This window comes from Rana temporaria, chromosome 2 (genome assembly GCF_905171775.1).
Source record: "Rana temporaria chromosome 2, aRanTem1.1, whole genome shotgun sequence".
NCBI classification, from domain to species: Eukaryota; Metazoa; Chordata; class Amphibia; order Anura; family Ranidae; genus Rana; species Rana temporaria.
The window spans coordinates 121,683,486-121,697,611 of record NC_053490.1 but is presented as its reverse complement, the minus strand read 5'-3'; the positions used below and the strand labels follow the sequence as shown (position 1 = coordinate 121,697,611).

Here is a 14,126-nt window from a genome sequence, read left to right as displayed (position 1 = left end):
TTCGCAGTTTTTCCGATGGGAAAACTGCCCATAAACCGCCGGACAAAAAAAGAGAACCAGTTCTTCGTCCGGCGGTTTTTGACAGTTTCCCTATGGGAAAAACTGCGATGGAGCATACACACGAACAGGGTTCCCGGCCATCGCAGTTTTCCTGTCGGGAAAACCGGCCGTGTGTAGGGGAAAGACTGAACTGAGCAGGTTGTCATGATTAGGCGTCGGGCTTGAAGACCAGTAGCTATAGCAGTTGCGGGAATTTTACAGGTATACAGGCAGTCACTTCTGGCAGATGACACAGGCTCAACTGTGCAGAGTCTAAGGCTGCATTCACACCTTGACGTACCTAATCGCGGCGTTTTGTCCCGCGAATTGCGGCGTTTTGTACCGCGATTTGCGGCGACAAAACGCCGCGATTGTGAATGCAGCTTACCCCCAGGTCCACATCTCCTATGCCGAAAGCCGCCTGAAAAAAAGGTCCGGGACTTGTTTTCAGGCGGCAGGCGTACGGTGTTCGGCGTGGAGATGTGAACCATCTCCATAGAGGGCAATGTAAAATCATCCCTCCAGCGTCTTAGGGGCTGCTGCGGCGTCGCACTTCAGGCGTATATACGCCTAGGTGTGAACGGAGCCTAAGTACCAGCTGGTGTTCACCAGAGCTCCTGATGGTGGAGATGGATTTAGCTGCAAGCTAGTACCAGGTCGCAGTCCTCAGGTTTGCCCCACCAGGGTGTGAGCAAGCCGGGGTCCAGTAGCGGATAAGCAGATAAGGGTTAAACAGCAGTGTGGTCAATAAACAAGCCAAGAGGTCAATCACAAGTGGTTGCAGGTTGGGATCAGGCAGTAGAGAAGTCCAGGAACAGGCCGAGGGTCAAACATGAGTGGTTGCAGGTACAGATGGCAGCTGGGCAGACAAATAGCAAGGCACTGGCTGGGAAGGCACAATAACCTGGCAAAGAGGAAGTGCTGAGACAAGGCTTTTATAGGAAGTTCATGGGAGGAGCAAGGGAACAAGGGAACTGTCCAGCATCCCAGATAGCTCAGTGGGAAGAGCCAATGCCAGACACAGAAGAGGTCCCAGGTACAAGCCCAGGTCCTGACACAGGTTCTGGGCTTTTCCCGTCAGAAATCCTGTACATGTGTACGAGGCATCAGGCAGACTTCTGGAAAAATTGGTGAGCCAATCACACAAGCAGGAAATGATGTTTCTAGGGAGTGGTCAGTACACACTTTGTGTACAGAACAACTCCAGGTAGCCATATTGCATTGCACATATAGAAATTTACAGAGGCTGCAGATTGAAAAGGAAAGGTCATTTTTTCTATAACATTCAATTACAATATGACTTGTATCGCAATTGTGCACGCTATATTATTTCTTCTTTATTTGCTATTTTTTCCCTCACGGAAGTGGAGTTACCTTCATTTTTTTGTATAATTCTGCTTTAACCACTTGCCGACCAGTCGCCGTCATTATACGGCGGCAGGTCGGCTCTCCTACGCGAATCGCCATACCTGTACAGCGGTTCGCACAGTTGCGGGCCGGCGTGCTCTAACTGCACGCTGTGGGAGCGTGCCCTCGGTGTCCTCGGATGGACTTGATGTCCGCCGGCGACCTGCGGTCACCTAGTACAGAGGCAGAACGGGGATCAGCCAGTGTAAACACTCGGATCCCCATTCTGCCAGATGACATGTCAGAGATCTACTGTTCCCAGTGATCGGCAACAGCAATCTCTGTCATGTCTCAGTGAGCCCATCCCCCCTACAGTTAGAACACAACCAGGGAACACACTTAACCCCTTGAACGCCCCTAGTGTTAACCCCTGCCCTGCCAGTGTCATTTTACGTTGATTACTACATTTTAATAGCACTGATCAATGTAATAATGTCCCCAAAAAGTGTCATTTGGTGTAAGAAAATCTCCACCGCAATGTTGCAGTCCCGCTAAAAATCGCAGATCGCCGCCATTACTAGTAAAAACATTAAAAAAAGTTCCTAAATCTATCCCATAGATTTGCGCAAACCAATCAATATACACCTATTGCGATTTTTCTTTTACCAAAAATATATAGAAATTTTTTTTTTTGGTCTAAACTGATGAATAAATGTGTTTTTTATATATTTTTTTGAGACATGTATAATAGCAAAAAGTACAAAAAAAATATTTGTTTGCTTATAGCGCAAAAAATAAAAACAGCAGAGGTGATCAAATACCACCAAAAGAAAGCTCTATTTGTGGGGGGAAAAAGGACATCAATTTTGTTTGGGTACAACATCGCACAACCGCGCAATTGTCAGTTAAAAAATGGCCTGGTCATTAAAGAGGAAGTAAACCCTTTGAAACTTTTCCCCCCAAAAAAACCTGCTAGAGAAAGGCATAATGAGCTAGTATGCATAGCATACTAGCTCATTATGAATTACTTACCTGAGATCGAAGCCCCCGTAGCGACCCTCGTTCCCCTCCTCCGCCGCCACCATGATACCCGGAGTGACTTCCGGGTATCGTCGCGACTGGCCGGAGCAGCGATGATGTCACTCCCACGCATTCGCATGGGAGCCATCAGGGACGGCATGGTCCTATTCATTAACAGCACACTCATTGCGCCTGCGCCGTTGTCTATGCCACGCATGCGCCGTAGACATCGGTACAGTATTTTCTTCAAATATCTCCTTAACCACGTAGGTGTAGGAGATATTTGTTGCACCTACAGGTAAGCCTTAATCTAGGCTTACCTGTAGGGCCAAGTGGTTTGTAAGGCCCCATACACACGACCGAGTTTCTCGGCAGAATTCAGCCAGAAACTCGATGGCAGACGTATTCTGCCGAGAAAACCGGTCGTGTGTACACTTTTCGCCGAGGAAACCGATGAGGATCTCGTCGGGCCAAAAAGAGAACATGTTCTCTATTTCCTCGTTAGTCAATGGGAAAAGTTGGCTCGGCGAGATCCTCAGCGGCTTCACAAGGAACTCGACGAGCAAAACGATGTGTTTTGCCTGTCGAGTTTCTCGGACATGTGTACGGGGCCTTAGGGTTTACAACCACTTTAAGAGGGCAAATCCTTCCGGCCCTTAAGTGGTTAAGGGGGCGTGGCAGGGGTGTGTGTCCTATACCTACATACTTTTCCTAATAGGTGTCCCTCGTTCCCATCTCAAAAAAGTTGGGAGGTATGGGAATGTGTATCAAATGAGTGTTTAACTATTGCATATTGGGAACTTTAGATTTACATATAACCTCCATTCTGACATAGTGGTGGAGATTTACTAAAACTGGACCACACAGAATCTGGTGTAGCTGTGCATGGGAGCCAATCAGCTTCTAACTTCAGCTTGTTCAATAAAGCTTTGACAAAAAAAAAAAAAAACCTGGAGGCTGCACCAAATTCTGTGTGCACCAGTTTTATTAAATCTCCCGCATGATCTTTACTGGATGTACCCTCTGCTTACACCCTTTACTCATCACATGCCCAATTTAAATGGTCCGGGTTTTTAAAACGCTCACACATGACTGCACGCCAAAATGATTCATTTTAGAGTGCGCTGGTGTCCGTTCTGTGCCTGCGGGGGAGGCAGTGCTTTGCATAATAAAAAACGCAAGGCATTGTTTACTCAGAGCTGACATCAGGGAGCTCCGTGCAGAAAAATACAGCATTTCTCCACACTACAAATGACACCAGCATTGTGCTGTAAATAGGGCGCATAGAAAACAATTGCCTGTGGTGACCGGTGTGGATCTGGTCACTGACAGTCACTGCGCATGGTGTGAAAGAGCCCTTAAAGAGGAACTACAGTCTGCTCACATAATTTGTAATAAAAACATCTTTGTCCTTCTGAAGCTTCCCTTCAACCACTTTGCATATTATTTTATATATACTGCGATTCTGTACTTGCCAAATATGCTGCAGAAATCTCCCTCCACTGCATCCATTTTGACTGTGGGCAGCTGAAGCTGCTGCCTGTTCACTTCCTGGATTTATACACACACACACACAGAGACACACCTACAGCTCTGCAGCCCTGCAGCTTTCATTGGCCCTCTTTTGACTCATCACCCCTCTCTTCCTGGCAAACTCTCATGAGAGTGAGAGAGCTGTGCATGATGTCATAAGCCTAGGCTTTTTACCAGACAAGAAACAGGAAGTGGGCTGTATAAGGTATTTACTGACAGAAAAAACAAGTTTTAATATCCAAAGTTAAAACAACAGAAAATGTAATCAATGGAAATTTGAAAAAATGACTGAAGGTTCGCTTTAAAGTGATTGTAAATGATCGTCTTGTAAAACCACCCACTCAGTTTAAAATAGAAATGAGAGGCAAAACATGTTTGTATTGATATAAAAAAAAACATTATAAATACCGCCTATCAATGCCACCGCTTCATGCCACCTATCAGTGTCCATCAATGCCCATCAGTGCAGTCCATCAGTGGCACATATCAGTGCCCATCAGTGCAGCCTATCAGTGCAGCCTCATCAGCGCACATCCGTGAAAGAGAAAAATGTCCCGTTTGCAAAATTTTATAACAAAATCTAAAAAACATTTTGTTTGATCATTTTTGTTTGTTTAGCAAAAAAATACAGTGGTGATTAAAGCGGAGGTTCACACAAAAAGTGAACCTCCGCTTTTTGGATCCCTCCCCCCCCTCCGGTGACACATTTGGCACCTTTCAGGGGGAGGGGGGTGCAGATACCTGTCTGAGACAGGTATTTGCACCACTTCCGGGTCTGATCCCCGCGGGGAATCCAGCCTGTGACGTCACTCCCCCGCTGTCTTCTGGGAAACACTGTTCCCAGGAGAGAGCGGGGACCAGTGACGGTGCACCGCGATCCTCGCGCATGCGCAGTAGGAATCGGGCAGTGAAGCCATCAGGCCTCACTTCCTGATTCCCTCACCGAGGATGGCGGCGGAAGCAGCCGGGGACCGAGCGATTGCTCAGCCTCGGCTGCTGACATCGCGGGCGCGCTGGACAGGTAAGTGTCCATTTTTTAAAAGTCAGCAGCTGCCATATTTGTAGATGCTGACTTTAAAAAAAAAAAAAAAAAAAAACGGCGGAACGCTTTAAATACCAAAAAAGGCTCTATTTGTGTGAAAAAAATATAAAAATGTCATATGGGTACAGTGTTGCATGACCACGCATCTTTCATGCAAAATGTGAGAGCGCTGAAAGCTGAAATTGGCCTGGGCAGGGAGGGGTTTTAAGTGCCCAGTAAGCAAGTGGTTAAATCAGCCCCCGGGACAGTACGCCCAACGAATGAACAGTTCTCTTGTGCTGGTGGCTTCTAAGCTCATTGAAATGTTCAGTCCTCTGCCCCCACCCCAAATACCCCTACAGCTGTGATCTTCTGGTGCTGCAGGGGTAAATACAAGTGGCTGGACCCAGTCAAATGCACTTGTCAAAGGTGCCAGCTATGCCCTCCCTTTCAACCCACCTCCTCCCTTCATAAAAGCTGTACTATTACTTCCGCTCTATGAATAGAGTGGGCAGACCTTTCATTCACCCACTCATCCTCCATTCATGGAGTTCCCTTTGTTGGGCAAAGCAACAATACCGCTTCTATGAATGGAGGAGGGGGCACTTTTGATGAGTACCTTTGACTGGGTCCAGCCCCTTGTATTAACCCTCACATCACCAGAAGATCACGGCTGTGGAGGTCGGAGGAATGACAGGCTTCAGGTAACTTGAGAGTTCAATGTAGCATGACAAGTCGCACCCTATTAACTGCAATGGAACCGCTCTAATTGGTGCGACTCGGAAAAAGGTTCCTGCACTAGTTTGGTGCGACTTCATCGTGACTTGCATTGACTTCTGTTAATGAAGTCGCAAGCAAGCCGCAATGAAGTTGCGCGGGATGTCGGCTATCAAAGTCGTGCGTAGGTGTAAACTGGCGCTTATTATCTCATGTTTTGAGTGTAAACACAGTGTACTTGTATTATGTGGTCATCAGTATTCATGTCTGAACCTGCCAACTACTGACTAGAGACACGGTTTCAAAAATAGAATTCATGTTCATACATCATTCATAAAACCCTAAGGCTGGATTTGCGCTGTACCGTACGGTAGCGCACATGCTTAGCTGTCAATTAGCCCATATAGTACTTTTCATTTCCCCTTCACATAGATGTGAAGCAGCCCCATTGGAAAGAATGGGATTTCTACTTGGAATTCATTAACATGTAGCAAAATGCATGAAAACAGACCGGAAAACCTGGGTGTAAACATACCTGGACTTACCTCATCTAATCTACCTTTTTATACTGAATGTAATAAACCTAAACCAGCGTAACCAGCCTGTAACCTTTTCCTTATCATCAGTCTTGTCATATCCTGGCTGCATGGGGAGCTTATGTTGTAAATGTTATGTCAGTAATATAGGCCTAATGTCAACCATTACAACGATCGATGACATCAGCCTAACTGGCTTAAAGGAGAAGTCCAGCCTGAGCTCGTTTGGCTGGGCTTCTCCCCTGGGTCAGAGGAGTGAAGTCCGCTCTCCGCTGATGTCACTGCCATCAGTCGAGGCTCCGCGTCATCCCGACTTAGAAAGTCTGGATCTGCCAGCTGCCTTGATTGATGGCAGTCTCAGCAACCTGCTGAGACGGCCGCTCTCCACCCCTCCACAGCTCATCGCTCCAATGAGTGTGGAGGAGCAGAGAGGAGAGACACTGACTGACAGGCAGCAGCTCTCCTCTCAGGGAGGAGTGAGAACCGAGCCATCGGCGATGTTCGGTGGCTCGGTTCTCAGTACAGAGACAGCGGGGGGACAGATGCTGCATCCACATAGGTAAGTATGAATCTAAAATAAAAAAAATATACTTCTCTTTTAATTAATATTTGCTTTGCTAACACAGAACCGCCTCTGAGCCAATCAGAAAGCGCGGATGTAATATCGGTCACCTGATAGGCTGAAGGCAGAAGCGACCACTTTGGCCGCCGTGCAGAACAGGAAAAAGACGCGCATGGAGGACACAGGAGCCATTGCCGCCCGCCACCACGATGGGGTAAGTGCCGGGCAGACAGCAGGAGGGCGAGTGGGCACAGAGGCTGCATATTATTGGCACAGAGGCTGCAATTGATGTGGCACAGTTGGCTGCATTTGCTGGGCACAGTGGCTGCATATTATGGGCACAGAGGCTGCAATTGATGGGGCACAGTTGGCTGCATTTGCTGGGCACAGTGGCTGCATATTATGGACACAGAGGCTGCAATTGATGGGGCACAGTTGGCTGCATTAGCTGGGCACAGTGGCTGCATACTATGGGCACAGAGGCTGCAATTGATGGGGCACAGTTGGCTGCATTTGCTGGGCATAGAGGTTGCATATGATGGGCACAGTTGGCTGCATATGATAGGCACAGTTGGCTGCATTTGCTGGGCACAGTGGCTGCATATGATGGGCACAATGTCTGCATTTGATGGCACTGTGGCTGCAAATGATTGCACAGTGGCTGCAATTGATGTTTTTGTTTCAGTATTTTTCAGAATTTTTCAGTTCGTTTGCACCCCCCAAAAAAATTGGAGCACCAGCCACCACTGTATGTGAACCCAGGGTTAATTGGTGCATGTCCTGCCCTTGGTGCACCTCTCTTTTGCTGAAGGGCCCAAGACCCTGGCATCATCTGCCTCCTGGCCCTGCACACAGCACTTGTCCTGTATTATTATATCAGGGTAAGTTATCGGTACTGGAACCCCATAGACACCCCTGTCTATGGGGTGTCCTGCTCCCTGTCAGATTTAGGGGCGCCCCCTGCGGTGGTCGGTGCGCGGTGGTATCAGGGTAAGTTCTCGGTACGGGAACCCCATAGACACCCCTGTATATGGGGCGTCCTCCTCCCTGTCAGATTTAGGGGAGCCCCCTGTGGTGGTCGGTATGCAATGGTATCAGGGTAAGTTATCGGTACGAGAACCCCATAGACACCCCTGTATATGGGGCGTCCTCCTCCCTGTCAGATTAAGGGGTGCCCTTTGTGGTGGTCGTGTGCAGTGGTATCAGGCTAAGTTATCGGTACGAGAACCCCATAGACACCCCTGTATATGGGGCGTCCTCCTCCCTGTCAGATTTAGGGGAGCCCCCTGTGGTCGTCAGTGTGCAGTGGTATCAGGCTAAGTTATCGGTACGAGAACCCCATAGACACCCCTGTATATGGGACGTCCTCCTCCCTGTCAGATTTAGGGGTGCCCCCTGTGGTGGTCGGTGTGCAATGGTATCAGGGTAAGTTATCGGTACAGGAACCCCATAGCTACCCCTGTATATGGGGCGTCCTCCTCCCTGTCAGATTTAGGGGTGCTCCCTGTGGTAGTCGGTGTGCAGTGGTATCAGGGTAAGTTATCGGTACGGGAACTAATGTGTTACAATTGGCAATACACACAACACAGATTTGGCCTATAATAAAGAAAGAAAGCGACGGGGCTGATCAGCACCATAAATCTGGCCCATTTCCTAGGAAATCTTCCCAATGACAGATGTGTGCCGCCTGCCCATGGAGATCAGAGGAGGCCCTCCTCCTCCATATACATCTATACATATCTATATATATACTGTATATATGTAATGTCCAGGCAATGAATGGCTCACACCCAGGATGGAGCTCTGATCACCAGCCTGACTATTCATCATCATCAGATCACATGACAGTCCTACATAGGACAATACATCGCTACGGCCAGTGGCAGCGATGGTGGGTGTGATGGCGCAGTGTATGTATATCTATGTACATCTATGCGGTATGGTGAGTCCTGCAATCAGTGACATCCATCTACAGCGGCACACAATGGATCTGATAGAGATCTCAGACACACAATGGACTCTTCTCCACCCGATCAGAGGACAGCACCCACCCACCCGCTCCATGTATCCCGAGATCAGAGGGTGCTGAGGACTTACCTTATACAGGAAAGTCCCGCTACTGTATGTCCCAAAAGCAGCGTCCTCCGTCTTCTCCTTGTATCTCCGTCAGCATCTGTCTATGGGGTGTCCTACTCCTCCCTCCCTCCTTCCCCAGCTGTCAGATTTAGGGGCGCCCCCTGTGGTGGTCGATGTCCAGTGCAGGCGGCAATGACAGGGGTTTTCTTGATGGAAATGGGAGATGTAAATATACAGAGGCTTCTATTCCTGTATGTGTGCTGAGTACATCCCTGAAGGGAGCACATCCCACTCACCTTCGATTATAGACATCAGGGACACTCCCTACACAAGATGGAGGAGCTAGAGGGGGGCATGCTAAAAGGAATGACAGAAACAAATGCCCATAGACTTTAACAGGGAGATGGAATGCCCATAGGGAATAATGGAACAAAATGGAATGCCCAGGGACCGTTCTACCCACACCTCACCATGTACCCACTACACTGGGAGGTGTCCAGGGGGGGATAGAGCACAACCTGACCTAAAATGTACACAAAATACAAGCAGCCAGCTCTATATGGCGCCATTCACACACCAAACACAGGCTGTGCACTCTGCAAGGACAATACCATTCTCCTCACAGCTTAGTGAATGTGGTGAAGCTTCACTTTGTAAAGTATAGCCAATCAGGTGCAAAAGGAAAAAGAAAAACAGCATGTTAGCTCTCACATGATTGGATGATGGAAATCACCACATTTACTAAAACCCCTTTCACACTGGGGCGGTTTGCAGGCGCTATTGCGCTAAAATAGGCTCCTGCAAGCAAACCGACCTGAAACAGCGGCTGCTGTTTCTCCAGTGTGAAAGCCCCACATCTTTGGAGCAGTGTGTATACCGCTCCTCCACCGCTCCTGCCCATTGAAATCAATGGAACACCGCAGCTATGCCGCCGAAAATGCTCCTCTGCAGAGGCGCTTTGCAGTGGTTTTTAAGCCCTTTTCGTCCGCTAGCGGGGGGGGGGGGGTAAAACTAGCGGCCGAATAGCACCACAAAGTTAGCGGTAAAGCGTTGCTAAAAATAGCGGCGCTTTACCGCTCCCGCCCCAGTGTGAAAAGCGCATTAGCTCTGAGGAAAATAAGTCCAACTGGACTTGTAGAGTACTTGCCTTTAGTAAATCAACCCCGATATTGGCACGTTTCACCCGGGGGTTCAAGCGGGGGTGCTCTGGCTGAAGACAACTGCTTTGTCTGACCTTACCTGCACTGCAAACAGCTGTAGAAGCACAACGCGTGACCTCGTCATTCCTGTAGAACTGGAAACACTGGTGTACAAGCAGAAGTATCTGCTAACTCTTTAACCACTTAAGGACCGCCTCCTGCACATATACGTCGGCAGAATGGCACAGCTGGGCACATCCACGTACAGGTACTAGTACCCAGCCGTGGGTCGCGGGCGCGCGCCCCCCGCGACCTTGTCCGAAGCTCCGGGACTGCGGGACTCACGGACCCAATCGCCGCTGGAGTCCCGCGATCGGTCCCCGGAGCTGAAGAAAGGGGAGAACCATATGTAAACACGGCTTTCCCGTTCTTCACTGTGGCGGCAGCATCGATCGTGTCATCCCTTTTATAGGGGGACACAATCGATGACGTCACACCTACAGCCACACCCCCCTACAGTTGTAAACACACTTCAGGTCACACATAACCCCATCAGCGCCCCCTGTGGTTAACTCCCAAACTGCAATTGTCATTTTCGCAATAAACAATGCATTTTTAATGCATTTTTTGCTGTGAAAATGACAATGGTCCCAAAAATGTGTCAAAATTGTCCGAAGTGTACGCCATAATGTCGCAGTCACGAAAAAAATCGCTGATCACTGCCAATTAGTAGTAAAAAAATAATAATTAATAAAAATGCAATAAAACTATCCCCTATTTTGAAAACGCTATAAATTTTGCGCAAACCAACCGATAAACGCTTATTGCAATTTTTTTTACCAAAAATAGGTAGAAGAATACGTATCGGCCTAAACTGAAGGAAAAAAAATGTTATAAATATGTTTGGGGGATATTTATTATAGCAAAAAGTAAAGAATATTGCATTTTTTTCAAAATTGTCGCTCTATTTTTGTTTTTTAGCGCAAAAAATAAAAACCGCAGAGGTGATCAAATACCACCAAAAGAAAGCTCTATTTGTGGGGAAAAAAGGACGCCAATTTTGTTTGGGAGCCACGTCGCTCGACCGCGCAATTGTCATTTAAAGTGACGCAGTGCAGAATCGCAAAACGGGGCAAGGTCCTTTACCTGCATTTTGGTCCGGGTCTTAAAGCGGGAGTTCACCCATAAAAAAAATTTTACCCTTAGATTGAGGCTCATTTTGTCTAGGGGAATCGGCTAGTTGTTTTAAAATGGAAGCTGTACTTACTGTTGTAGAGAGCGATCTTCTCCGCCGCTTCCGGGTATGGTCTTTGGGCGTGGGCGTTCCTATTTTGATTGACAGTCTTCCGACACGCTTCCAACGGTCGCATCCATCGCGTCACGAGTAGCTGAAAGAAGCCGAACGTCGGTGCGGCTCTATACTGCGCCTGCGCACCGACGTTCGGCTACTTTCGGAAAATCGTGACGCGATGGATGCGACCGTCGGAAGCCTGTCGGAAGACTGTCAATCAAAGTAGGAACGCCCAGTCCCGAAGACCATACCCGGAAGCGGCGGAGAAGATCGCTCTCTACAACGGTAAGTACAGCTTCGATTTTAAAACAACTAGCCGATTCCCCTAGACAAAATGAGCAGGAATCTAAGGTTAAAAAACTTTATTTCCGGGTGAACCTCCACTTTAAGTGGTTAAGTACCAATTCAAACAGAAGGAAGCCCACAACTTGGTTACGTCTTCAATAGTCAGTCCTTTATTAGGAGCTCCAGTCAAAGAGGAGGCTTACACATTTCAGCTAGAAAGCCTTACTCATAGCAGTGCTATCAGCCGTCTAGGCGAAATGCGTAAACCTCCTCTTTGGGTTTCAGCATGTAGCTAATAAAGTACTGACTATTGAAGACGTAACCATGTTTCCGGTTTCCTTCTGTTTGGATTGGGACTGCAAACAGGCAGGGGTTGGATTAAACTCACGTTCCTGAAACTCGTCCCTACTTGGAACAAAAAGAATTTGGAGGTCATGGATTCCTGAAAACGCTTATGTTTTCTTGTGGAATACTGCTGCCTAGAAACAGAGAATAGCATGGATCTTTGATAAAAAAAAATTATCATTATTGTAGCACAGCCCTCACGTAGCAGCTGCAGATAAACAAGGATCCCCCACTTCTACACAGTCAGGCACACGGGATCTTCGCAGGCACACAATAGTCAGAAAACAGTCCATAGCATTGTTTTATTAGGGATTAACAACTTGGATAGGGATAGGGGGTTAATGGGATGCCCGCTTGTCTGTAACGAGAACTTCAGCGGCAAACTTCTCCCTCCTGCACACACTTGCTCTACTTTATACAGCTAAGGGGAATGTGACAGACTCCTCTGTCTTCAAGGGAGACTGGCTACATGTGGCAGTCTCCACCTTTTGTTAGTCCCCACCAGTGTTGCTTTGCTCACTCTGTCCTCTCTTTGCTCCTGTGCTCCAGAAAAAAATTCCTCCCTTGTTTATTTGGCAAGATCCTTTCAGCACCCGAGCCCCAGTCCAAGGCAGGACACCCCCCTCAGAGGCCACCGACAGCCTCCTCAACACTGTATTTTCATCTTCCACCCAACTGCCCCTGCTGGCATTACTCATCAATATTTAAAGGCTCCCAGACTCCTTGCCAGCTCCCCTCTGGGAATTGGCTGATGCCCTACAAAAATTCATGGCAGCCCCTCCTAGTCCCCACTCTCTAGTTCTAGAAAGTTCTCCAACCTTCCAGACACCAGGGGGAGGCACCAGAGAGCTGCCAAGATGAGTCATCCAGCCCCGGCCTCTAATAACCCTGACCCAATATAGTGACTTATATAGCACTAACATTCTGTGCAGCAATTTACAATAAAAAGGAGATTGTACAGCAGTGGTGGTTAACTTGAAAATTATGGAGGGTCTCAAGTGCAGCCCCTAACACTTCCATAGGGCCACCTAGAAGCAACACTGCAAAATGTATGGGCTATAGTGCACCATTTTTGCAGTGTATCGCAATCCACACTGAAGAAGTTGGCATATAATAACCCCCATCATTGATGTCAGGAGACACAATAATAAATCCCAACATTGGTGTTAGTGGCAATAGTAATAACCCTAGTCTCAGTAGATAAAACTGATAATAACGCCCAACATTGGAGTCAGTGAGTGCAACGATTAAGGCCAACTTTGAGTCAGTGGGGTAGATTCAGAAAGCAATTACGCCTGCGTATCCATAGATACGCAGCGTAATTGCTAAGTAGCGCCAGCGTATCTACTTTCTGTATTCAGAAAGCTAGATACGCCGACTGTAGCCTAAGATACAACTGGCATAAGTCTCTTATGCCGTCGTATCTTAGGGTGCATTCTGACGCTGGCCGCTAGGTGGCGCACCCGTAGTTGTCAGCGTAGAGTATGCAAATTGCATACTTACGCCAATTCACAAACGTACGCGCGGCCGGCGCTCGTTTTTACGTCGTTTGCGTACGTCGTTTTCGCCGTAAGGCTGCTCCTGCTATTAGGAGGCGCAGCCAATGGTAAGTATGGACGTCGTTCCCGCGTCGCGATTTTCAAATTTTGCGTCGTTTGCGTAACTCGTTCGTGAATGCCGCTGGACGCCATTTACGTTCACGTCAAAGCCAATGACGTCCTTGCGACGTCATTTACCGCAATGCACGTCGGGAAATTTTCCCGACGGAGCATGCGTAGTACGTTCGGCGCGGGAACGCGCCTAATTTAAATGATCCACGCACCTACGGGATCATTTAAATTACGCGCGCTTACGCCGGCCCCTTTTACGAAACGGCGCCGCAAATTACGGAGCAAATGCTTCGTGAATGCAGCGTAGCTCCAGTAATTTACGGAGGCGTAGCGTAAAAAACGATATGCTGCGCCGCCGTATCAGTGCGCACCCCTACCTGAATCTGGGCCAGTGGATGTAATAATAACCCCCAATGTTGGTGTCTGTGGACACAATAATAGCCCCCAACATTGGTGTCAGTGAGTGCAATGATGACATCCAGCATTGTGTTAGCGGACACAATAATAACCCCCAACATTGATGCCAGTGACTGCAATAATAACCTTAGAACTGGTGCCAGTGTACACAATAATAACCTCCAACATCATTGTCAATATGTGCAATA

The 14,126-nt window shown here is 48.0% G+C and overlaps 1 protein-coding gene across 1 annotated transcript in view; it reads right to left on the bottom strand.

Moving 5' to 3' along the window:
* The window catches only part of B4GALNT1 (beta-1,4-N-acetyl-galactosaminyltransferase 1), a 234,513-nt gene extending 225,363 nt beyond the window's left edge, over positions 1-9,150 (bottom strand). Inside the window, exon 1 of the mRNA XM_040340886.1 lies at positions 8,873-9,150. The gene's annotated coding sequence lies outside the window, so the exon portion shown is untranslated. The remainder of the gene's footprint in view (positions 1-8,872) is intronic.
* Between the last annotated feature and the right edge of the window lie 4,976 nt (positions 9,151-14,126).